This window comes from Symphalangus syndactylus, chromosome 11, assembly GCF_028878055.3.
Source record: "Symphalangus syndactylus isolate Jambi chromosome 11, NHGRI_mSymSyn1-v2.1_pri, whole genome shotgun sequence".
In the NCBI taxonomy this organism is placed as follows: Eukaryota; Metazoa; Chordata; class Mammalia; order Primates; family Hylobatidae; genus Symphalangus; species Symphalangus syndactylus.
Genome location: NC_072433.2, coordinates 98924036 through 98951387, shown reverse-complemented (window position 1 = coordinate 98951387; position 27352 = coordinate 98924036). Strand labels below are relative to the sequence as shown.

The following is a 27352-nucleotide window of genomic DNA, read 5'->3' as shown; positions in this document are numbered from 1 at the left end:
TGGTATCTACCCAGTCTGTAGAGGCTCTCACTGTTCCTTGGCAACTTCTTAGGTTTGTGTTTCGGCTCTGGATTTTGTGGATTTAGAGAGGGTAACAAGCCCTCCAAATCATATGACAGAATAAATTTTGGAATTACATGGGAAACTATTTCCAATCAGGGGTTAGGTGGATGATTTGCTTTCCAGGTCCTGTTCTTAAACAGGAAACCCAACTTTTTTTTTTTTTTTCCACTACAGGAATGAGATTTGTAGTTCCAACTGTCATCCATTATGTTAGTATTGAAACTCCAAACCTTTTGGCTCTGTCTACTCCCATGCTCTGCCTCTTATACCGTGGGTTGCTAGACTTTAGCTCAAAATCGTGACATTTCTGGCACCTGGATATTTCTCATTATTCTTTTCTTCCAAGCTATGTACATAAAGACAAGTGTAATTTAACAGATTTTACTTAGTATTTCTAGTTATTTGAGTGGAAGCGAGTATTTCAATGGGTACTTAATATGTCATCTTGACTTGAAAATCTCCACGAAGTTCCCCTTACACAGACTCAGAAAGAAATTGCTTACAGGTCTCTGTATAAGGAAAAGTTGTTTTTCTTATCACAAGTCTTATAACTGAATGTGTGGTTTTTTTTTTTTTTCTGTATTGGCCCCCTGTGTAGTTTATGGCCAAATTTGTTGTTCACATCTAACACCTATAGATACGGGGTCCTGGATGGCCTACATTTGTGTGATTCTTTCGCTGACTCACTCAACTATTAATTTTATACTTCTGCATTGTGTGAATTTTTGTAAAATTTCTCATTTTTTTGTAGGATGAGGTGGCACATAAGAATAATATTTCTCTTTGAATACATACATACTGTGATAATCCCAGGTATTGAGACGGTACTCAACAAATGCTGGCTGAGAGAAGGAAACTCAGAGCTGGCACACACCATAACTTTTTACTTACTCTTTTCTGTTTCTGTGTCAGGCAGGCATAGCTTAAGTCTGATCGTAGAAGAGAATATCAATGAATGGAGACACATTCTTCTTTCCAGTGAAAACAAACAACCCAGGCCCACTAGAAAATTCAGTTAGCCTTCTTCCTCATGCATTTTCATTGGAAAATGAGTTTGTTCTTAGTTATTAATTTAACAAACTCCCATCCTGCTCTCTTTAGCATTCTTCCTTGGCAGCCAGCAATGAGTCATGTACAACAAGGGTTTTATGCCTTTCAGGCTGATCTTCATTGAAAGAGCAGCTTGGAAATTTTTGTTTTTAAAAAAAGACTTTTAATAAACTGTTTAATGTTGACTTCTCAATGAAGTTAGATTCTTCATTTCTTGATGCTAATAGTTTTTGCTTTTAAGTCACTGTCTTCACTGTAGCCTGAAGGGAACCTGTCACTCTCTATTTTACATATTTATTACTTCCTGCTTTGTTCCCTACCCTTCTTTATCCCTTTATTTCTTTCTCCCTTTGACCTCAGTTTTTTTTGAGCTTAGGAGAAAATGTTATTTTCCAATCTAACAATGAGCACTTTGAAGTGGAGAGAAGTTATCATTTGTTAATGCAAGTTATTTCAATGATATCAAAATGCATCTATTTGGAATTCTAAAAAAGTACCATTCTTTGACAATTTTTGGAGCTCAGAAAAATCAAACCAATACATATCACTAGTAAAACCAATGATAACATTGACAACCTCTGCCAAACCAAGAACATGTGTGCAGTGAAGCATTTCAGCATTTCCTTTTCCTATTAACATAATTATTAGCCATTGCCTAGAAATTTCTCTTTTTTTCTAACCCAAAGCAGTAATCTATTTCCCTGTAATTTTAATTTATTGATTCCAGCTTTTCCTCTGGATATGGGCATAAAATATAAAATCCCTCTTTCACCTGACAGTTCTTCTAAGATCTGAAGATGATCACATGACATCAAATGTGCCACTGCAGAGCCTATATTTTTCCGTCTTGGCCATAGATAGATGATATAGATATAGATATAGATATAGATATAGATATAGATATAGATATAGATATATCATGAGAGAGTTAATCATGTGCTTGGCTGAAAGCTAAATGTCAGTTCACTTTACTTCAAGTTAGATTTGCAGAGCCCTAGAACATAAAGTTACAATTCCTTAGCAGGCATATACCTTACTCTCTGGCCATAATCCATGTTAAAACATGCTGATACTTCCTCAGGTATACAGGGTGATACTTTGAGGATATGATACTGGGATGTATCATCCCCAAGGGTAATTATTTCAATACACTTCCCTAAATATATTACATATTTCCATATTGTTGTGCCTTTCTTTGTTTACATTGGTCCTTCAACCGAGATGATTCTTCTCCCCTTTCACTGTTATTTGTCAACATGCAACTTAAATATCACTTTCTAAGAAATTTTCCTCCTCTTTCCCAAGCGGAGTTCACTGTTCCCTGTTCTATTCTTCCTAGACACTTGGTTCCTATCTTCGTTCTTTCCATTCCATAATGTAACATAAGTGTCTGAGGGTTTTGAGGGCAGGGACCATGTCTTCTTAAAATCTTTTGTATTCTCACTACTTAAACTTACAGAGTTGGCCTGCAGTAAATATAACATGAACTCATGATGCCTGAAGAATGAAAGAATGTTCAGATAAAGTTGGAAAGAAATTTTTGGTAGATGACTAATCTCATAGAAAAAAGGAAGATAATAGAGGAGGAGGTTGCCAGTGAGGCAGAAGAAAAGTCTTTGGGAAAACAAGTTACAGCCTCAGAGGGTTCTAAACCCACGCATAGAGTGTTCAAAAGGAAATTTGTTGAATCAGCCCCAAGGTATCCCATGCCCACTGCCATGTCTGCTGCAGTGGTCACACAGCACCAGCTTGTGCACTGCCCATCTGGGAAGTTTGTGCTTGACAGGGCTTTGAGCCTATGCCTTCCTAAATCATGCACCCTGCAAGGTGATGCATTGGTTAAGGAAATTGGTTGAAAGAAAAAGGAAAGAAAATTATTCTGAAGGAAGACAATAACAAATGAGAGAAAGTTGAAGAAGAAGGCTACTTAGTAAGATAGCTAATCATAAAAAGCCTAATTTCAGCTGCAGCAAAGTATAGGTTAGACTATCATATCTTGACAGGTGCATGTGATAAGACTTAGAGGACATGAGGCAGGGACTCATGTCTTCATGATGCAAATAATGCATGCATGTGGTAAAAACAGTACAAGCAAGGTATCAAGTAAAAATTGAAGAGTCCTCCCTTTCTAATTCCCATTCCTACTCTGTAATTTTTTATATATCTGTTTTGTAAGCTATGATACAGAGAGATTCCATATATTCTTTACATACTTTCCCCAGTGGTAATACCTTGCATAACTATAGGACAACAACAATCAAGAGATTGACATTGATACAGTCCAACCAATTTCCCCCTCTTCTTTTTCATCCTGTTCCCTACGCCTTAAATTTCTTTAGGTCAACAGCCTTTCCTGTAAAACAGAGGCATATACTGCGATTTCAATGCTCTGGGTATGTTCCAATAACTGCCACAGAGGAGATTCTTTCTTCACTTCTTGTCTTATTGCTATCTCCAGCTACGTCCTTGCCTCATTTACTTGTCCAAGTTATAGAAATATCTACAAGGAAGAGAACTGCTCTTACCATGGCCAAATAAATAAATAATAATAACCTCAACTGGTCAATCAACACTTGCTATTCCAGCACAAGATAAAGAAGAAATAAAAAGCAGATTTCTTTCCATCAAAGAGCATGATGAAAACCAAATAATCCCAGATGTACCTTGACAGGGAACATCACCCAGGGAGCATCCAAAGGCACAGATGAATCCTTATTTCTTTGATTGTATTCTCATTCCTGCCTAACTGGCTGGCCTTAGGTGTAGATGGTAGAGACGGCTCTTAGGTGATGCAACATGGAGACCAGGTGTCCCATGTTGAAAAAGGCAGGCCTTCTTTCCTCTCATTTCTTTGTTTTTATTTTTATTTTATTTTATTATTATACTTTAGGTTTTAGGGTACATGTGCACAATGTGCACGTTTGTTACGTATGTATCCATGTGCCATGTTGGTTTGCTGCACCCATTAACTCGTCCCCGGAGTGCCAGAGTGTGATGTTGCCCTTTCTGTGTCCATGAGTTCTCATTCTTCAATTCCTGCCTATGAGTGAGAACATGCAGTGTTTGGTTTTTTGTCCTTGCGACAGTTTACTGAGAATGATGTTTTCCAGTTTCATCCATGTCCCTACAAAGGACGTGAACTCATCATTTTTTATGGCTGCATAGTATTCCATGGTGTATATGTGCCACATTTTCTTAATCCAGTCTATCATTGTTGGACATTTGGGTTGGTTCCAACTCTTTGCTATTGTGAATAGTGCCGCAATAAACATACGTGTGCATGTGTCTTTATAGCAGCATGGTTTATAGTCCTTTGGGTATATACCCAGTAATGGGATGGCTGGGTCAAATGGTATTTCTAGTTCTAGATCCCTGAGGAATCACCACACTGACTTCCACAATGGTTGAACTAGTTTACAGTCCCACCAACAGTGTAAAAATGTTCCTATTTCTCCACATCCTCTCCAGCACCTGTTATTTCCTGCTTTTTTAATGATGGCCATTCTAACTGGTGTGAGATGGTATCTCACTGTGGTTTTGATTTGCATTTCTCTGATGGCCAGTGATGATGAGCATTTCTTCATGTGTTTTTCGGCTGCATAAATGTCTTCTTTTGAGAAGTGTCTGTTAATGTCCTTTGCCCACTTTTTGATGGGGTTGTTTGTTTTTTTCTTGTAAATTTGTTTGAGTTCATTGTAGATTCTGGATATTAGCCCTTTGTCAGATGAGTAGGTTGCAAAAATTTTCTCCCATTCTGTAGGTTGCCTGTTCACTCTGATGGTAGTTTCTCTTGCTGTGCAGAAGCTCTTTAGTTTAATTAGATCCCATTTGTCAATTTTGGCTTTTGTTGCCATTGCTTTTGGTGTTTTAGACATGAAGTCATTGCCCACGCCTATGTCCTGAATGGTATTGCCTAGGTTTTCTTGTAGGATTTTAATGGTTTTAGGTTTAACATTTACATCTTTAATCCATCTTGAATTAATTTTTGTATAAGGTGTAAGGAAGGGATCCAGTTTCAGCTTTCTACATATGGCTAGCCAGTTTTCCCAGCACCATTTATTAAATAGAGAATCCTTTCCCCATTTCTTGTTTTTGTCAGGTTTGTCAAAGATCAGATAGTTGTAGATATGCGGCATTATTTCTGAGGGCTCTGTTCTGTTCCATTGATCTATGTCTCTGTTGTGGTACCAGTACCATGCTGTTTTGGTTACTGTAGCCTTGTAGTATAGTTTGAAGTCAGGTATCGTGATGCCTCCAGCTTTGTTCTTTTGGCTTAGGATTGACTTGGTGATGCAGGCTCTTTTTTGGTTCCATATGAACTTTAAAGTAGTTTTTTCCAATTCTGTGAAGAAAGTCATTGGTAGCTTGATGGGGATGGCATTGAATCTATAAATTACCTTGGGCAGTATGGCCATTTTCACGATATTGATTCTTCCAACCCATGAGCATGGAATGTTCTTCCATTTGTTTGTATCCTCTTTTATTTCATTAAGCAGTGGTTTGTAGTTCTCCTTGAAGAGGTCCTTCACATCCCTTGTAAGTTGGATTCCTAGGTATTTTCTTCTCTTTGAAGCAATTGTGAATGGGAGTTCACTCATGCTTTCACTCTCTGTTTGTCTGTGATTGGTGTGCAAGAGTGCTTGTGATTTTTGTACATTGATTTTGTATCCTGAGACTTTGCTGAAGTTGCTAATCAGCTTAAGGAGATTTTGGGCTGAGACAATGGGGTTTTCTAGATATACAATCATGTCATCTGCAAACAGGGACAATTTGACTTCCTCTTTTCCTAATTGAATACCCTTTATTTCCTTCTCCTGCCTGATTGCCCTGGCCAGAACTTCCAGCACTATGTTGAATAGGAGTGGTGAGAGAGGGCATCCCTGTCTTGTGCCAGTTTTCAAAGGGACTGCTTCCAGTTTTTGCCCATTCAATATGATATTGGCCATGGGTTTGTCATAGATAGCTCTTATTATTTTGAGATATGTCCCATCAATACCTAATTTATTGAGAGTTTTTAGCATGAAGGGTTGTTGAATTTTGTCCAAGGCCTTTTCTGCATCTATTGAGATAATCATGTGGTTTTTGTCTTTGGTTCTGTTTATATGCTGGATTGCATTTATTGATTTGCGTATGTTGAACCAGCCTTGCATCCCAGGGATGAAGCCCACTTGATCATGGTGGATAAGCTTTTTGATGTGCTGCTGGATTCGGTTTGCCAGTATTTTATTGAGGATTTTTGCATCAATGTTCATCAAGGATATTGGTCTGAAATTCTCTATTTTGGTTATGTCACTGCCAGACTTTGGTATCAGGACGATGCTGGCCTCATAAAATGTGTTAGGGAGGATTCCCTCTTTTTCTATCGATTGGAATAGTTTCAGAAGGAATGGTACCAGTTCCTCCTTGTACCTCTGGTAGAATTCGGCTATGAATCCATCAGGTCCTGGACTCTTTTTGGTTGGTAAGCTATTGATTATTGCAACAATTTCAGAGCCTGTTATTGGTCTATTCAGAGATTCAACTTCTTCCTGGTTTAGTCTTGGGAGGGTGTATTTGTCGAGGAATTTATCCATTTCTTCTAGATTTTCTAGTTTATTTGCGTAGAGGTGTTTGTAGTATTCTCTGATGGTAGATTGTATTTCTGTGGGATCGGTGGTGATATCCCCTTTTTCATTTTTTTATTGCATCTATTTGATTCTTCTCTCTTTTCTTCTTTTAGTCTTGCTAGTGGTCTATCAATTTTATTCATCTTTTCAAAAAACCAGCTGCTGGATTCATTAATTTTTTGAAGGGTTTTTTGTGTCTCTATTTCCTTTAGTTCTGCTCTGATTTTAGTTATTTCTAGACTTCTGCTAGCTTTTGAATGTGTTTGCTCTTGCTTTTCTAGTTCTTTTAATTGAGATATTAAGGTGTCAATTTTGGATCTTTCCTGCTTTCTCTTGTGGGCATTTAGTGCCATAAATTTCCCTCTACACACTGCTTTGAATGTGTCCCAGAGATTCTGGTATGTTGTGTCTTTGTTCTCGTTGGTTTCAAAGAACATCTTTATTTCTGCCTTCATTTCATTATGTACCCAGTAGTCATTCAGGAGCAGGTTGTTCAGTTTCCATGTAATTGAGCAGTTTTGATTGAGTTTCTTAATCCTGAGTTCTAGTTTGATTGCACTGTGGTCTGAGAGACAGTTTGTTATAATTTCTGTTCTTTTACATTTGCTGAGGAGAGCTTTACTTCCAACTATGTTGTCAATTTTGGAACAGGGGTGATGTGGTGCTGAAAAAAATGTATATTCTGTTGATTTGAGGTGGAGAGTTCTGTAGATGTCTATTAGGTCCACTTTATGCAGAGCTGAGTTCAATTCCTGGATATCCTTGTTAACTTTCTGTCTCATTGATGTGTCCAATGTTGACAGTGGGGTGTTAAAATCTCCTATTATTATTGTGTGGGAATCTAAGTCCCTTTGTAGGTCACTTAGGACTTGCTTTATAAATCTGGGTGCTCCTGTGTTGGGTGCATATATATTTATGATAGTTAGCTCTTCCTGTTGAATTGATCCCTTTACCATTATGTAATGGCCTTCTTTGTCTCTTTTGATCTTTGTTGGTTTAAAGTCTATTTTATCAGAGACTAGGATTGCAACCCCTGCCTTTTTTTGTTTTCCATTTGCTTGATAGATCTTCCTCCATCCCTTTATTTTGAGTCTATGTGTGTCTCTGCATGTGAGATGGGTTTGCTGAATACAGCACACTGATGGGTCCTGACTCCTTATCCAGTTTGCCAGTCTGTGTCTTTTAATTGGAGCATTTAGCCCATTTACATTTAAAGTTAATATTGTTATGTGTGAATCTGATCCTGTCATTGTGATGTTAGTTGGTTATTTTGCTCATTAGTTGATGCAGTTTCTTCCTAGCCTCGATGGTCTTTACAATTTGGCATGTTTTTGTAGTGGCTGGTACCGGTTGTTCCTTTCCGTGTTTAGTGCTTCCTTCAGGAGCTCTTTTAGGGCAGGCCTGGTGGTGACAAAATCACTCAGCATTTGCTTGTCTGTAAAGTATTTTATTTCTCCTTCACTTATGAAGCTTAGTTTGGCTGGATATGAAATTCTGGGTTGAAAATTCTTTGCTTTAAGAATGTTGAATATCGGCCCCCACTCTCTTCTGGCTTGTAGAGTTTCTGCCGAGAGATCAGCTGTTAGTCTGATGGGCTTCCCTTTGTGGGTAGTCCGACCTTTCTCTCTGGCTGCCCTTAACATTTTTTCCTTCATTTCAACTTTGGTGAATCTGACAATTATGTGTCTTGGAGTTGCTCTTCTCAAGGAGTATCTTTGTGGTGTTCTCTGTATTTCCTGAATCTGAATGTTGGCCTGCCTTGCTAGATTGGGGAAGTTCTCCTGCATAATATCTTGCAGAGTGTTTTCCAACTTGGTTCCATTGTGCCTGTCATTTTCAGGTACACCAATCAGACGTAGGTTTGGTCTTTTCACATAGTCTCAAATTTCTTGGAGGCTTTGTTCGTTTCCTTTTATTGTTTTTTCTCTAAACTTCCCTTCTTGCTTCATTTCATTCATTTCATCTTCTGTCACTGATACCCTTTCTTCCAGTTGATCGCATTGGCCCCCGAGGCTTCTGCAATCTTCGTGTAGTTCTCGAAACTTGGCTTTCAGCTTCATCAGCTCCTTTAAGCCCTTCTCTTCATTGGTTATTCTAGTTATCCATTCGTCTAATTTTTTTTCAAAGTTTCTAACTTCTTTGCTATTGTTTTGAATTCCTGTAGCTCGGAGTAGTTTGATTGTCTGAAGCCTTCTTCTCTCAACTCATCAAAGTCATTCTCCATCCAGCTTTGTTCCGTTGCTGGTGAGGAACTGTGTTCCTTTGGAGGAGGAGAGGTGCTCTGCTTTTTAGAGTTTCCAGTTTTTCTGCTCTGTTTTTTCCCCATCTTTGTGGTTTCATCTACTTTTGGTCTTTGATGATGGTGATGTACAGATGGGTTTTTGATGTGGATGTCCTTTCTGTTTGTTAGTTTTCCTTCTACCAGACAGGACCCTCAGCTGCAGGTCTGTTGGAGTTTGCTAGAGGTCCACTCCAGACCCTGTTTGGCTGGGTGTCAGCAGCGGTGGCTGCAGAACAGTGGATTTTCGTGAGACCACAAATTCAGCTGTCTGATAGTTCCTCTGGAAGTTTTGTCTCAGAGGAGTACCTGGCCAAGTGAGGTGTCAGTCTGTCCCTACTTGGGAGTGCCTCCCAGTTAGGCTGCTCGGGGGTCAGGGACCCACTTTAGGAGGCAGTCTGTCCGTTCTCAGATCTCCAGCTGCATGCTCGGAGAACCACTGCTCTCTTCAAACCTGTCAGACAGGGACATTTAAGTCTGCAGAGGTTCCTGCTGAATTTTTGCTTGTCTGTGCCCTGCCCCCAGAGGTGGAGCCTACAGAGGCAGGCAGGCCTCCTTGAGCTGTGGTGGGCTTCACCCAATTCAAGCTTCCTGGCTGCTTTGTTTACCTAAGCAAGCCTGGGCAATGGCAGGCGCCCCTCCCCCAGCCTGGCTGCCGCCTTGCAGTTTGATCTCAGACTGCTGTGCTAGCAATCAGCGAGACTCCGTGGGCATAGGACCCTCCGAGCCAGGTGCGGGACACAATCTCCTGTTGTGCTGTTTTCCAAGCCCATTGGAAAAGCGCAGTATTAGGGTGGGACTGACCCGATATACCAGGTGCCGTCTGTTACCCCTTTCTTTGACTAGGAAAGGGAACTCACTGACCCCTTGTGCTTCCCAAGTGAGGCAATGCCTCTCCCTGCTTTGGCTCGCGCACAGTGCGCTGCACCGACTGTCCTGCACCCGCTGTTTGGCACTCCCTAGTGAGATGAACCTGGTACCTCAAATGGAAATGCAGAAATCACCCATCTTCTGTGTCGCTCACGCTGGGAGCTGTAGACCGGAGCTGATCCTATTCTGCCATCTTGGCTCCACCCCTTCCTCTCATTTCTTTTCTCCACTTGACAAAGGCTTCTGGGAAAACACTTAGTTGTGTGATTTGTCTGGAAAGGGAAGGAGTAGAAGGCTCTATATTGCAGGCAGCAAATTAATCACTGTAGAAGAACTTTGTCCAGATAATACAGACAGAGAGATTCTGAGTGATAGTTGCCTCAGACAGGAGTGCCACGAAAGAGAATAGGATATATGGTTTGGAAAAGATGAGCTCTAAGTGAAATCAAATGGGGAGGTACCCACTTTTGCGCCTTAGCCTCATCTTGGTGCAGTTATATAATTGCTCTATTATTTCTGGTATTACCCCAAAACATATGGCATACCTCACAAACATGGATATAAACCATTATAAAAACTCTAGGATATTTAAAATGAAACCACAAATAAATGGACACAATTTTAAAACTTTTGAGATTTTAAGTGCTGGTGAGCATGAGGAACAAGGAGAATGAATATATTTTTATATTATTGAGGGGAATGTAAATTGATACATTACTTTAGAGAATATTTAGAAATATTTGGTAAAATTGAATACTCATAGAGCCTTCAACCCATCTATGTCACTGCTAAGTTTATACCCTAAAGTAGAAGCTGACAAACTTTTTCTGTGAAAGATCAAATAATAAATATTTTCAGTTTTGTGGGCTGTACATTCTCTGTCATAACTGCTTAACTCTGCCACTGTAGTATGAAAGTAGCCATCAGCAATATGACCACCACTATGTTCTAATAAAACTTTATTTACAAAAACTGATGGTGGGCCATATTTAGGCTACAGGCATTGTTCGTTTACCCCTGCTCTAAAAAAAAATCCTAAATCATCTACATAAATAGAAATATATGAGAATGTTCATAACAACATTGCTGGTAATAGAAAAAACTAGAAACAACCTAGGTGTCCACTAGAAGAATGCATAAATGAGTTGTTATGTATATGTGCAATGCAATGCTATAGCAGAATAAATGAGTAAACAGAAGCCCTCTATATCACTATAAATAAATGTGACAAACCCAGTGTTAAGTAAAAAAAGCCAGAAGGATGCATACAGTATGATACAATTTATTTAAAGTTTTAGAATATATGAAACAATTATATATATTGTCTTCAGAGATATTCATATGTGGTAAAAGTATAAAGACATCTGTGGGAAAGACAAACACCAAATTCAGTATAGTGTTAACCTATGGCAGAGAGTAAGCATAGTGCTCTCAGGGAAGTCAGTTGCACTTTGAAGGTTTTATTTCTTAAGCTTATGAAGGATACACAAGTGGTGAGTAAAGCAGTACTCATACTATTTCTTAGACCTTTTTGTATGTCTCAAATGTTTTATGATTTAAAAGTCCCTAGGGTGATGATGAGCTTTTTTTCATATGTTTTTTGGCCACATAAATGGTGTCTGTTCATATCCTTTGCCCACTTTTTGATGAGGTTGTCTGGTTTTTTTTTTTTCTTGTAAATTTGTTTAAGTCCCTGTAGATGCTGGGTATTAGAACTTTGTCAGATGAGTAGCTTACAAAACTTTTTTCCCATTCTGTAGGTTGCCTGTTCGCTCTGATGATAGTTTCTTTTGCTGTGCAGAAGCTCTTTAGTTTGATTAAATCCCATTTGTCAATTTTGGCTTTTGTTGCCATTGCTTTTGGTGTTTTAGTCATGAAGGCTTTGCCCATGCCTGTGTCCTGAATGGTATTGCCTAGGTTTTCTCCCAGGGTTTTTAAGGTTTTGGGTTTCACATTTAAGTCTTTAATCCATTTTGAGTTAATTTTTGTATAAGGTTTAAGGAAGGGGTCGTTTCAGTTTTCTGTATATGGCTAGCTAGTTTTCCCAGCACCATTTATTAAATAGGGAATCCTTTCCCCATTGCTTGTTTTTTTCAGATTTGTTGAAGATCAGATGGTTGTAGGTGTGTGGTGTTATTTCTCAGGTCTCTGTTCTGTTCCATTGGTCTATATCTGTCACTGGTCATTAGAGAAATGCAAATCAAAACCACAATGAGACACCACCTCACGCCAGTTAGAATGGTGATTATTAAAAAGTCAGGAAACAACAGATGCTGGCAAGGCTGTGGACAAATAGGAGCTCTTTTACACTGTTGGTGGGAGTGTAAATTAGTTCAACCATTGTGGAAGACAGTGTGGCAATTCCTCAAGAATCTAGAACCAGAAATAACCATTTGACGCAGCAATCCCATTACTGGGTACACACCCAAACGATTATAAATCATTCTACCATAAAGAGACGTGCACATGTATGTTTATTTCAGCACTATTTACAATAGCAAAGACTGGGAACCAACCCAAATGCCCATCAATGATAGACTGGATTAAGAAAATGTGGCACATATACACCATGGAATACTATGCTGCCATAAAAAAGAATGAGTTCATGTCCTTTGCAGGGACATGAATGAAGCTGGAACCCATCATTCTCAGCAAACTAACACAGAAACAGAAAACGAAACACCACATGTTCTCACTCATAAGTAGAGCTGAACAATGAGAAGACATGGACACAGGGAGGGGAACATCACACACCAGGGCAACCTAGATGACAGGTTGATGGGTGCAGCAAACCGCCATGGCACATGTATACCTATCTAACAAACCTGCATGTTCTACACATGTATCCCAGAACTTAAAGTAATATATTTTAAAAAAGCATAAACATCATTGAAAAACAAACAAATAAAATACATAAAATCATTTGATGAGATTTCATTATGTATAAGGAAAGGAATTTTCCAAATAAAGTTTTGTTGTTTAAAAAAAAGTCCCTAGGGCGTTTAATTTTGAATGTCTTTGCCTGTGCACTGGACTGCAGTTTTTGACCCATTGTTGATGCAAGCTGCAATCACCTCTACTCTTTGTCTCATTCAATGCTGTGGCCCACATGTTCCATGTTTTCAACCCATTTTATAGCATACTTAACATGAGAGCATTTGTGCTGGGCAATAAATATGCTTTAATTGACTTGGTTGGCCAGCAGGATTATTATTTGTGATTGGAATAGATTGCTATGGGAAATTGCTGGTTGAGGAAAGAAAGAAAGAAAGGGTTTCCAGAATTTCATTTTGTTTTTTCCTTTATTTGTCTTTAGTTACTTTACTATGACTTTAGTTTTCTTGCTCAGGTTCCATGGTTTCATTGTTTTTCCTTGTGTTTTCTCTTTGTACATCCTAGGAAGAGATTAATCAGCAATATTGTTCTTTGTTATTTATCTTAGCTGGATGAGTTTTGGTCACCAAGTCTTCAAGTTAGGTGACTTTCTTGTTCTCTAGAAAGGATGAGAAAAAATTGGAAATGCCTTATACATGGGGAATTGATTAAGTTCATATTTTTCCCACACTGGAAAGACTCATAGTCATGATATGAGTCAGACACAGCTGGGAACATTTCGTCTACTTACAGTGAGCTGTTCTATGCTTGAGAAACGTGACAGACTGATAGGGCAGGAGAGAGAAGTGTTGGATTTGTTCTGGTGTTTAGAAATTTTTTCCATAAAGGCATGTCTTGAACAGCCAACTCACTTTTGCATGGCCGTTAGGCACAGTTGTCAGGGAGGGGCTCTTGTTTTTGTCTTTACTGGGTACATAAGACAAATGATTTTTGAACTCAATAGAATTGAAATATTCAGGATAGAGTCTAGCCTGTAGATAGTTGATATAGAACCAAATACTGCCAAAGTGTTTCTCTCATATGTGTGGCATAGGCGAGAGTTGAGTTACAATGAAGATATGAAGCATATAGTTTGCATGGTTGTTTTTCTAAAACAGTGGGAATTCATTTCAGTGAGGCTTGGCTAGCCTTTATCCAGCACACTGCAGTCTATTTTCTCCACAGCTGTTCGCTGCCATACATTTCTGATCCAAAACACAAAGCTGTCCAAAAATGTGGAACACGTTGACCTGATCTTTCCACCAGGGAAATAGCATTACAGGAAAGATGAAATTACTAGAATGAGGCTTTTGTGGGAAATTAAATATGTCTGGATTTATCAGGAAGATTAGTTTCCTACCTCTTTCAACAGCAATTTCTTTTTATTATTCAAAAATTGGGACTAACATGGATTTTCTAACAAATATAATATAGATATTCAAATAATTTAATATGGTTCTTGGAAACTGACCTGGCAGCAATGATTGGATTAGAATTTATGAGAAATGTGAGTGAGGTTTACAGGCATGGAATATAGCGTGTGAACTTGCTAACTGGTAGTAAATGGGGCAGAGAAGTCTAGGAGTCTCAGTAACTGAGAGGAAGACATTTGTAAGATCAAGGAGGAATATGTTTAATTACTTTCTAATGTACAAGATAACTAAAATATGCTATCAAATATTGCTTGCGAAGATGTCCTACTTTATGTATAACAAGAATTTAAAATCACTGCATATGTGTGCCATTCTGAAGAGCACTCACCTCTTAGGAGAAGGAAGAGTATAGTATTAATAGGGTAATGTTTATAGGTATTCGAACCTCTATAGATACAACGTGGATGATTTCTCTCTGTAATTTAGTTTTTGTATCTGTAGAGAACAGATTACATTACCTCATAGGTTTGTTGTGACAATTTAATAAAATTTAAGGCAGTTAGTATTAGCATAATTCCTTGCACTTCCAATAAGCTCTCAAAAAATGGTTTCTATTATAATTGCATAATAAAATTTATATGTAAATGTAAAAACATAAACTCTTTTTCAAAGTCAATAAATATCCTCCCTCCTTATATAATGCAATTGAATATTACCCATTAATTACTATGTCACATTTCTTATTAATAGTACTAAGATAGATAGTTTAGTTCAGTTCTTAATTGAAAGAATATTGAATCTGAATTAATAAAATCTGAATCAAAAAGGTTTCTTCTCTAGCAAGTTTAGTATGTAGGATCTCCTAAGACAATGTTTTACTTAAGAAAGCATTTTTAAGTAGCTACTGTGTACAGACAACTATGAGATATTGTGGAGGAGTGGATACAAAAATAGGGACTTCTATAGTTATACATTATTTCTTTGAATTTATACCTTTTAAAATGTCAAAGTTATTTTTGTTAAGAATGTGAAAAGTATAAACTGTGATTCAGAATCTTACAAATAGCCATTGTCCTAGGAGAGTTAAAACTCATTAACTAAATTATGCTGTAGAAAAACATTGGAATAGTTGTGAGAAGACTAGTATATTCTTGTTTTTGTTATTTATAAGAATTATTACATTTTCTTGCTTGGTTGGTTTTGGTTTCCCAATTGGTTGACTACAAAACTGGAAGAAGCAGAGATAATTTTGGAGGAAGATGTGGCTGCTCTTGTAACAGTAACATTAGAGACCTGATCTTCTCCTAGCAGGGTTCCTGATTGGCCTAATTCTGCCCAAATTAGAAGGCTGAGGTAGCGGTGGGCCTGGGGCCAAAAGGAATTTATTTTTGTTGGGAAAGAAGAGTAAAGAGGAAATTCAATGCCCTCTACGCAGGTGTCAGCCTCTTAAGAAGAGGCCCTGACAGAGGCTCTACTGAGGGACATCCCTAGGCTTTCTTTACATGTGATTTTACTAGAAAGAATAAGAATAGGAGGGGAGGAAATGACCAATCCCATGTGACAAATGAGAAGGAGTTTTCAGGGGATTATCTTTTACTGTGGCCTGAGAAACAAATGCATCATATATAAAATGACAAACTTTGTATTTTCTGGTTTTGTTATTCAGATCAAACAATATTTAACATGAAAGGCTTTAAAGTGAAAATCTTCATACATGTATAGATTAACATTGTGAGGAACTTCAGTGTAGGGCCCACACTTAACTCCAAACATTTGCCATTTGTGATGTTGGCAGTACTTTGTTAAGGTTCATTTGAGGATCTTGTTTTTTGGGAGCAGCTGGTGGCATAAATTCTATGCCCATTTTTTTTTTTTTTTAGAAAGAAACTAAAGCAAAAATAAAATTGAATTAACTTGACAAAATCTCACCAATGGATGATTAGCAGAATTGGCAACTCCACATTATTAGATTATCCTGCTCACTAGCTGGTTCAAATTTATTTTCTTACGTGTGTGTGTGTGTGTGTGTGTGTGTGTGTGTGTGTGTTCAAAACCTCTTTGGAGAGTCTCCTCTTTTCCACTCTTAGTCCATTTGTCTCAGGTAGGGCTCACATGCTCCTTAGCTCCGGGAATGGCAATGTGTCCTGGGTCTGCTTACTGTGTATACAACTTGTCCTTGGTTACAGTGATTGGTTAGGGTTGGGCACAAGATCCAAGGTGAGCCTATCTACAGTGAATGTAAGAAACTTGCTGATGCTGTCTAAATGAGCTTGCTAAATTGGTGATCACCTTTCCTTCTTTTTTTGCAAATGTTCTGATTGAGAATGAAGCAGATACTGAGGAAAACAGGGCTGTGAAGGGCTGTGAAATAGAGACAGACATAGTGTCCTAATGATATCATGTAAGACCCTGGATCCAACTATCCTGAAGCCAGATTCAGTTCTTACATTCCTAGTTGTCTGTGTCAACAGTTTCATTTTTGTGGTTAATTTATTTTGAGATTACAGTATGTCACTTTCAACAAAACAAGCCCTTGTTTCTTTCTGACTTTCCTCTTTTCTTCTGTTTCTTCTTTCCTTTTTTCATTTTTCTTCTTTTTCCTTTTTATCCTTCCTTCTCTTTCTTTCTCCTGTTACTTTAAAAGTTCTACCAGGGCCTGTTGTGGGGTGGGGGGAGGGGGGAGGGCTAGCATTAGGAGAGATACCTAATGTTAAATGACGAGTTAGTGGGTGCAGCACACCAACATGGCACATGTATACATATGTAACAAACCTGCATGTTGTGCACATGTACCCTAAAACTTAAAGTATAATAAAAAAAAGTTCTTAGTAAGAAACTATAGCAAATAGGATCAAATCATATGAAGCCTTGAAAACTAGGATAAAAGCATTAGACTTTATCATTTATACCCTAATTTTTAAAATTTTGGAAATACCATGATAAGAGTTAGGATGATAACAAATGTGTAATAAAATTTAAAGAATAAAGCGAGTGCGTGAAGAGGGGTTAGGGTGTTGTCCAAACCTTCAAGGAAGAATTGTTACCTTAGAATGTGAATCTATTAGAAGTAGAGATGCAGGGACAGGTGCAAATAATAATAGTCTAAGAGAAGAGTAGGTAGAAATTGTTAACTAATCAAATATGAGGGATAAAGGAGAAGTGAAGATGATTCTGAGGTTTTTAAGTACATACGACTAAAACACAGATGGAACAAAAATTTATTATCAATAGAGAAATGAGGACGGGGATGAACTAACTGAAGTCTGCAGGGGACTGTAGGTTAGGTTAAGTTGTGTTCTTGCTGAGTCTTAGTAGGGGCTCAAAGAAGCAGGTTTGGAACTCAGACATCATTGCTGAAAATATCAATCTGGACGTCATCCTAATGAAAGTGATCTTTGATATTGTGGGCCATAATTGAGTCAAGAGAAGCAATCAAGGTAAGAACAGATACTCAAGAATTTAGCTGTGGGAAATAAATACAACTGGAAAGAGAAGAAGGCTGGTTGTCATGGCCCATGCCTGTAATCCCAGCACTTTGGGAGCCCAAGGCTGTGGATTGCTTGAGCTCAGGAGTTCAAGACCACCTTGGGCAACAGGGCAAGACCTCATCTCTACAAAAAATAAAAAATTATTCAGGCATGGTGGTACATGCCTATGGTCCCGGCTACCTGGGAGTCTGAGGTGGAGGAGGGATTGCCTGAGCCCAGGAGGTTGAGGCTGCAGTAAGCCAAGATTGCACCACTGCACTCTAACTTGGGTGACAGAGCAAGACCTTTCCTCAAAAAAGAAAAAAATGGAGGAGGAACAAAGAGGAATGGGAAAATAGGTACAGGAGAGAGGTGTCAAAGTTCAAAAAGTAGGAAGAAACCTGACAATTGTACTGATAAATCAAGGAAGATTTAAATTTCACAACAAAAATTGGTGGTCTCAAATGTTACAGCAATAAAAGAGAATGTCATGTAGGCATCCCTCATCCAATATACTAAGAAGACTTTTGGAAATTTTCATAAATAAAACTTCACTGATATCTCATCAAAACAAATTCTAGGTGGGATAGAATGAAACATAAACAAATTAAACTAGGGGACAAACTTGAATATTCATCGGCTCTCTCAATAGAAGAAACATTTCTAAGCTTCGAAGTGATAGAAAACCTCATAAAAGGAAAGCTCATTAGAACTGATCACATAAAAATCACAATTTTCTTGAATGCAAAAAGCGTAAGTTGCTGAACAGAGTATATGCAGCAAAATATGACCAGGAGTTTGTCAGTTTTATAAAGAGCTAATGGGAAAATCCAAAGAAACAATTCACAAAACAGAAAATTAAGTATGGCTTATTTACTTGTTTCCTCTACTATATCCTCCGGTTAGATTCTAAGCTCCATGAGGGCAGAGCCTATGCTTTTGCTGTTTACTACTGCAAATCCAGCGTTTAACCCATTGAGGTAGGGGTATTTCCTCAGACAGAAATGTAAAAAGAGGCATAGCTTCAGCAGGAAAATGAATTCAGATTTGTCTCCACTGGCTTCGCAGTGCAGTGGGACATCGAAGTTGAGATTTCAGTGCCCATCTATAATACAAAGTTCTGGAGCTCAGGATAGAAGTTCAAGCTAGAGATGTAGGTTTAAGAGTAATCATTTGGTTTGTAATTGATGACATGGGCTCTTCATCACCCAGGTAAATGTGTATAGAATGAGAAAGGGCTGGGGAAGGAATGCCAAGGAAGCCCAGCATTTAAGAGCGAGACAGAGAAGGCAAGGAAAATCAAGGCAGTAAGTTCCCATGAGAGTTCAGGCAAGAAGATGTATAGGGAGTTCAGTATATTTCACAAAAGGCAGCATAACCAGCACCTGATGAATGCTCAAAAATGTTAGCTATTATTAATATGGAAGTGACTAATAGCAGGCAGCTTTATTCATATAATATTGAACTTGCCAGAGGACAGAGTGGAGATGCAGAAGAGGAGCCGGTTGTCAGCTGCCTAGAAAGCTTAAAATGGAAAAAAGGAAAGAGGACTACAGGAGACAGCAGTGATGAGATGGGAGCCACATATGTATAGGAGATCAAAGGGGAGGAAGGGGAGAGGATAGTACTTTTAACCCCGTTTATTGAGTGCTGCCTAGTGCCAGGTACTGTTCTTGGTGCTTTAACTGATTCAGTTTCAAAACAGCCTTACAATATAATTACTAGACTCAGTCACATTTTACAGTCAAGGAAACTGAGAAATGGACAGTTCCAGTAACTTGCCCAGTGTTGACTGCTACTATGAGATGAATACAGGATTTGACCTCAGGCATTCTGACTCTTGAGTCCATGTTCTTAATCTCTTTTATGTACAGCCTCTTAATTATATGGGTAATGATAGTAAAATGTTTTGACCAAATCTTGAGTACAGAAGTCTATTTTCAAGGCTTTTTTAGTACCATTATCTGATGCTGTTTTTTTTAAACTAGTGCTTTAGAAGTCTTTAAACAAGAATATCAACTTCTATATCATTTCAGATTTCTTTGCAATTATTTTGTACCCTGTCCCTGATTTTCAGTCTTGAGTCACACTTGCTACTATTTGATAGCACAAACTGCTTTGCAATGAATAAAAGACACCTGCAATGTTGCAGATGTAGTTGGTATGATGCAGGCAAGACACCAGGAAGAGCAAAAGTGCCTATTTTAGGGACTGTTTTTAAGCTGCACCAGGGAACCAAAGCAATGACTGCATCACATGTGACTATGACTTTCACTTTTCAGATGGAAAGGCGACTCTCATGAGATTTTTTTAAGTGAGAAAATTCAGAATATGAATAATTTTTATTTTAGTGTTATTTGGTGTCATTCTAAATTAAAATATTAAAAGATATAAACATTTTACGGTAAGCATCAGGATTGAAATTTTATTGACAAATAGCAATTAAATCCTGGCAAACAGTGTTTGCTAAGATGGTTACCATAAGAAAATATCTTTTGTGAAGCTAAGTTAATATAACTATTTTTATGGTAATAAAATGATGTCTCATGGAATTGATCTTTGAGACAAGTACTCTTACCACAAAAGCAAAACAAAACAAAAATTAGTTTTGCTATCCTACAAAATGTTATACTGAATTTACCAAAAATCTAATTCAAAGTCCACACACGGTGTTAAAAATGCAGGCTAGGAATTAGTGAGTATATTATTGTGTTGATATAACAGGTAGACATGTGTAGGAGGGAAGACATAGTTGTAAATAAGCTAGAATCTACTTAGAGGATAACAGAATGTAGATTTACATTCCTTTGGCGGGATTCTGTTAGGTCAGCCTCTAAATTGGTTTTAAAACAGATATGGCATGCTCTGGTCCAGAATCATTGAAGCTTTTAGTATCAATCCCATTCCTAGATGTCCTGTCTCAAATGCTAATATTAATAATAGGCTTGCATTCATCAAATGTAAAAGTGTTATGAGCAGAACTATGTCATCCCCAAAATTTATATGTTAAAATCCTAACCCCCTAATACTTTAGAATGTGACTGTATTTGGAGACAGGCTGTTTACAAAGTGTGTGCAGTTTACTGCACACTGTTTACAGTGCGTGGAGGAGTACACAAACAGGTACAGAGGAAAGACCATGTGAAGATGTGGAGAAGACAGCCATCTACAAGCCAATGGGAGAGGCCTCAGAAGAAATCACTCCTGCTGACACCTTGATCTTGGAATTGTAGCCTCCAAAACTATAAGAAATAAATTTCTGTTGTGTAAGCCACTCAGTCTGTGGTACTTTGTAATGGCAGCTTGAGCAAACTAATACAAAAAGGTGTGATGTTGGGCATTCACCCAGGTGTTATACTCTAGATTATAACAAGATAATTAAATAACCAGAAAAATGACTGATTAATAACTTCCCACATGATCTTCATCAATTTCTTCCTTTGCAATTGAATGCCTATTTACAATTCCTTTGTGAAAGAAAAGTTTGATGTCCATTTATTTCTTGGTAACCCAGAGATTTCTGGGATCCCATAGTTATTCTATGGTTTCTCCCAGCAACAACATTCTTAAAGCAAGAATCAGGGTTTGCTCCATACCCCAAAAAGGAAATGTGTTTTATAAAACATAAATGTACTTTGTGGATTTTATTGAAGAGTTATTGAAGAAATTGTATGACATATACATACCCAGAAATCTCGATCTTGCCCTATGTGCCTCACCCTTTGGCTGACTTTTAATCTGTATCCTTTCACTGTACTATAACCGAAAGTATAATGGTTTTGTTGTGTCCTCTGAGTCCTTTTAGTGAATTTTGGGGCATGAGTGTGATCTCAGGGACCCTCAAACTTGCAGTGAGTACCAGAAGTGAGAGTGGCCTTGGGCAACTCCAAACTTGCATTAGGTTTCAGAAGTGAGGGTGGACCTGGGTACTCCTACTGTTCACACGAGGTCACCTGCCTTTCTTCTCTGTCTTCAGAGTCAGGGCCCATCCCTATAAGTGTGACTCCCCTCCCCTAGGACAGAGTAGTTGGGTGATGAGCGGTGTGTGGTAGAGAAAGGCATGCCTGCTCTAGCTCTTCTCTCCAAAGTTTTTGCCAGTTGGAAGGGATGGAAGATACGTGTCTACTGAATTCTCTTTCTGTGGACCTGGAACATGGGAGACAGACAGACACTTTGATCTCCTTGCCAATACGACTTCATGTCTGCTATAGTTTGGGGTAGCAGAGAGAAGGCAACAACTTCCTGGTTGTCTTCTGAACTGCACTTCGATAATCAGTAGGCAGAAAAGAGAGGGAACAGTATTTCAAGAACTGTTTTTGTTTTATTTTATATTTTATCCCTATCCTTAAACTATATTTTGTTTTTGGTATTTCAGAGTCTTCTTTCCGGTAAGGTATATTAGGCATCTTTATTCATCACAAAAGGCTATCACAGTGTTTCCCTTTATATAAGGAGTAAATTTACCTCGAAGGAGTAGTTTTGTTTTGACAACTTACTGTGCTATTCTTGTAGAGTGGCTAGCAATGGTCATTTTTCTTTGAATGCAGTAATTCAGATTTGGATGTACAGTTGATTCTTCTTCTTCACTGTAAATCTGTAAAGTTTCCACGAACACCAAGTTAATTGAACATTGAATGATTACTCCCAGAGGAAATAGAGAGTCAGATTCCTATAAGCCTCTGATAACAGTATTTTTGTCAACTGATCAAAACATAACCTTGTCTTAATTGTGTTTCTTTTTAAGGACACCTTATTTAATATGTATCATTGATTCATAATCTTTGGACTCATGGCCAACAGCATGAATGAAGCTTATCCATTTTCTCCATAAGGCACATTGCAGCCCTCTTGTGCTCAGGAACACTAGATAGAGTTTCTGTATTACACTTGTGGACCATTTTAGACAGCAAAATCACCAATAAAAAGCACAAAAATTCAGATAACGTGGTACTAAATAGATCATGAAAAGGACACTTGTTTACAGTAAGAGAGCTGAAACAAAGAGGTACAATATTGCCTTGTTTGACGTCAGCTGCGAACTTGCACGTGAGGCAACTCGAATTTTTTTTGCCACACTGCGCTAATGACCACTAATGATCACAGACGTGCTGCAAATATTGATTTCAGGGTTACAAATAAATTTTAGTGAGTAGGCAACTTCAAAAATATGGAATCCACAAATAATGAGGATTTCCCAGACTGTAATGTCTGGGAAAAAATGCGGATTGCTCTAAAATATCTTTAAAAGGGAAATTGATGCTTTGATTATGATGTCCTGGCTCTGCCAGAAATGATAGCTCTGTGTATTTTTCTTACTCCATCATTCCAGAGGAGACAGGATCAGAATCTGTGCCCCTTGAGCCTACTTTGTGCATCAGATGTTTGCTATGAGAAGCAATGAGTTTGTAAAGGAATGTGGTTTACTTGCTAGGAGGTGTTCCATGCTGGAAGATGTGAGGATCCATGGACTGTTTGCCAGGAATAAAAGTAGTCTTAGGGAGAGGGTAGAAAAGGAAGGAAGACCAAGAGCAAGGGGGAGGGTAGTTTCTAGGCATAATTAACAACAACAAAAAGTCTATCTGTGAGTCTATCCTAGATAATGAGTAAGATACTAAGTAAGATCAGAGTCTCTCCAGTAATCGACGGACTGATCCAGGTTGCTTTTCCAGCTATAAAAAGCCATAATGGCAGGGTTACATTCTTTTCATCCAGTAAGAAAACTACTTTATGCTTGTTATAAAGATGTCATTATCTATCTTAATTGCTTGTCAAAAGGTTTTGAGAGTATTGTTAGAGTTCATGGGTGATCTCTGAGCTGATGACTGCAGTATACTAAGCTGTTGATCAAGAACAATAATGGTAGCTAGTATTCACCAGCCACCATTACCAACTTTTTATGCCCTAAGTTCTGTTTCCAGCACTTTACACATATGAAGCCATTTAAACTTTACAATAGGCCTTTGAGGTTGGAAATAATATCATCCCCAATATGTGGCATGGGTTCGGTAACTTGTTCTAGAGGTCACACATACAGTAAGTGACCGCTTTGAAATGCAAACTAGCCCATGTCATCTGCCTACAGAGTCCATATTCTGATACCATTAGCCATTACACCATACTGGTTTTTCTCAAGGAGAAAATGAATCTTGAAATTTTAGTTTAAGTTTCACTTGCCTGGATGCAAAGATTGATTTTAAATTGAGGAGCATACTCTTATTATGAAATAAAATAAAAATAGGATGCAATTATTGACAAAAACTTCTCGTACTATAAATCTGGGTGGTTTTGGCTTATAAAATGTTTATCTAAATCGTGTTCAGTAATTTGGTGATCCATCTGATGACTTTATTAAAGTGATAGGATAACTGGGAAAGGAAAGTAAGAATCAGCCTTTGTATAACGGAAACAAACTGAGTGAGGGAATGGAGCTCCCCGGGAGGAGTGCAGCAGGGGGCAGAAGTCCAGTGTCCTGGGTGAGCATGGCCAGGAAGAGTGTGTTACTACGAGAACTCATATACCAAAACCAGAGTCACTGGTAGTCCTAGAAGGACTGGATGGACACAGGGCCAGAGGAAACCCTGAGGGAAAGCTGAGCCAGAATGGAGTCAAGACAGAGAGGCAGACACTGAGGTTAGATTACAAGAGCAAGACAGGGCAGCCAGAAATGGGTGCAAACGTCAGCACAAGGAGAATTTGTAGAGGACTAAGAAGTCAAGAGCAGGCATAAGTTGGAGGTCGGCTTTGGCCAACCTAACTTTGAATCAGGTGACCAGGTAAATTGGAGTCATGGACTGTTGGGTCCAGTACCCTGTGAGATTATGTGGGCGACAGGCTGCTGCCCACTCAAATGATGAGTTACCTGGTGGGACAGGAAGGGGGAAGGATCTGGTACAAGGATGAGAAGTAGAGAAGCCTGGAAAAGTACCCTTTAAAGGAGTTCAAAGGAGTTGAGGACTTGGGGCAGATTCTTCCTTCGAGGAAAATAGATGGGTCCTTTCTACCTGAAGGTTCTATTTTATAATTGATATGGTTGTTTTATACTTTAACCAGGATTGTGTCTCTTCAAACTTTGTTGCACTATCAGAAGGGAGGATGTTAATGCTCCTTTTCTCTGTATGCAGTTAGATAGCTGCAAGTTTCAGGGAAGAGGGGAGGTAAGTGTTGAGAGCTGTATTTAGAAAATTAGTATTTGAAAAATACAACAAGCATAATCTTTACCTCATACTTGGAAAGAGACCATTAAAAAGCATTCAAAAGGCTTGAACAATTCAAGTTTGATTTGCCCGTTTAGTGAATCATGCTTGAACACTATGTGCAGGATTCTGCTAATCTTGGAAGTTATTCCAGTGAGAAAGACGGATATGACCCCTGGACTCTAGGGGGTTACACTTATCTGCTACACTTTCTAAGTAAAGTCCAGTTTTTGCTTTTGGCATCATTTAAAACTGAAAACCTCAGAATGTACTGAAGTTTAACTCTTAAGCTCTTCTCTGATTATGTTGTGAATTACTTATTAGGTAAGATCCCTCTCCTCTGAAAGTGCAAGGTGCTGTTCTCCTGAAGGGAGTGGCCATTCCTATTGTCAATTGTAAAGAAATTAATCCCAGGGCAGGAAATGAAGTCAGGGAGATAGATGCTGGACCATAGTGAAGGAGAAAGACATCTCTGGGGGCCTTAGGAGAGCCCACTGTCCAAGGGCACAGAGTCAAAAACACTTTCATGAGTGAGAATAATTCGGTTCCAGCCCATGAAAATAGCACCTTGTGTTAGAGAAACACCTAGATGGCCTAGAGCTGCCCACTCAGAAAGCAGGCATTATTAGTAGAGTTCTAACTCATTTTCTTTGCTGTGTTACAATTACTTTTCTGCGCACCTTTAGTAAAAAGAAATTGTCAAGTTTCCACTTGGTTTCTGTTCTCTGTAGGGAATCAAGGAGATTGTAGTTGTGCATTTGGGACAACTGTGTGGGTGTGGCGACAGCCTCTGTACAGGGTTGAATACTGTTCCACTAAAACACATGTCCTCAGAATCTCAGAATGTGAATTTATCTGGAAATAGGGTTGTTGCAGTTGTAAATATTTAAGATGAGGTCATACTGGGATAGGATGGGCCCTGTATTAGTCCATTCTTACACTACTATTAAGAAACTACCTGAGACTGGGTAATTTATAAACAAAAGAGGTTTAATTGACTCATAATTCCACATGGCTGGATAGGTCTCAGGAAACTGACGATTATGGTGGAAGGTGAAGGGGAAGCAAGGCACGTCTTACGTAGCAGCAGGAAAGACAGAGTGTGTGAAGGAGGAACTGTCACACACTTATAAAACCATCAGATCTTGTGAGAACTCACTGTCGTGAGAACAGCATGGGGGAAACTGCCCCCATAATCCAGCCACCTCCCACCGGGTCTCTCCCTCAACACAAAATTATGGGAATTACCATTCCAGAAGAGATTTGGGTGGCAACATAGAGCTGAACCATATCATGCCCTTAATGTGATATGATTGATGTCTTTATAAAGAGAGGAAAAAACCACACAGAAACAAAGACACAGGGGAGAACACCATGGGAAGACAAAGGCAGAGATTAGAGTGATTCATCTACAAGCCATGGGGCACCGAGGATCCCAGCAACCATAAGAAGCTAGAAAGAGACAAGGAAGCATTCCCTCCTAGAGCCTTCAGAGAGAGCATGGCCCTGTTAACACCTCAATTTTGGATTTCTGCCCTCTAAAACTATGGGAGAATAAATGTCTATTGTTTAAAGCCACTCGGCTTGTAATCCTTTGTCATGGCAGCCCTAGCAAACTAGTACAGCCTCCTATCCAGGTGTGGTACTAAAGCCTGGGGCGTACCATTAAAATGATAGAAAGGGGATGGTACTCCTTTATTCTAAGATGTGCATTTTACATTTCTGAAAGAGGAGTGGACGTTACAATTTTACTATATATTTTAATGTGATTGTTGCAGGGATAATCTTATGCCAAACCAGTTATGCCCTTATTTTTCTCTATATTCAAACTTAATTTTTATTTTATTCGTATTGGAAAAGTGGAAACTTGATCAAGCTGCCGTTATCTCTGCCTTCTCCCTGGAGTTACAGCTAAATTTCAAAGTAGCTGTGTAGTAAGTGCCACAGTATAGAAGGGAGTAAGACTTCATTTGTTCTGTGTTCTGTAGCATGTCTCCCTGCAGGGGTACATCTTCCCCTCTAGTCCTCAGTCCTTGGTCTCTGTTGTTCAAAGCTTAGAGTTCCTGTTTCTTTGTGCCTGGCCCTTCAGGTCCATTGGTCCTCTCTGCTAAGTCCAAGCCATGCTGGGATAAGTTGATCTCTGGGATATTGTGTAAGGTCCTATCTGCCTACATTCAGTAAACAGCCGCTCTCTGTGCTCATGAATTGGCTGCAATAGTTCATTTATCTGCTTTCCATTGTCACCTCCCTCCCATGTGATCATGAGCACAGCTTGGCTGCTCTGAGTGCAATGTATCAAAGGAGACAGTGGGGAAATATTGGAGGGAAATTATCAGTTTTCAAAAGTACTGTATATCTACATTTCTTATCTAGAAAAATAATTACTGAAATCTTTTAATCCTACAAAAGTACTATTTCTTTCCCTGGTGGCCCTTCCACACCGCTTCTAACCACTTGCCCCACCCACCCTGCTATGTTTCGTGTCTGGATCCAGAATGTGTTCTTCCATGACAGTAACTCCCACAGGCAAAGCAGCATCTGGCTCTGTGGGCTCTCCAAATTTGTGTAGGTAAGTCTG

At 38.8% G+C, this 27352-nt stretch overlaps 1 long non-coding RNA gene across 1 annotated transcript in view; it reads right to left on the bottom strand.

Moving 5' to 3' along the window:
• Positions 1-27352, bottom strand: part of LOC134731845 (uncharacterized) — a 108026-nt gene that overhangs the window by 58202 nt on the left and 22472 nt on the right. Inside the window, exon 2 of the long non-coding RNA XR_010114478.1 lies at positions 22078-22175. This is a non-coding gene — a long non-coding RNA (uncharacterized lncRNA). The remainder of the gene's footprint in view (positions 1-22077; positions 22176-27352) is intronic.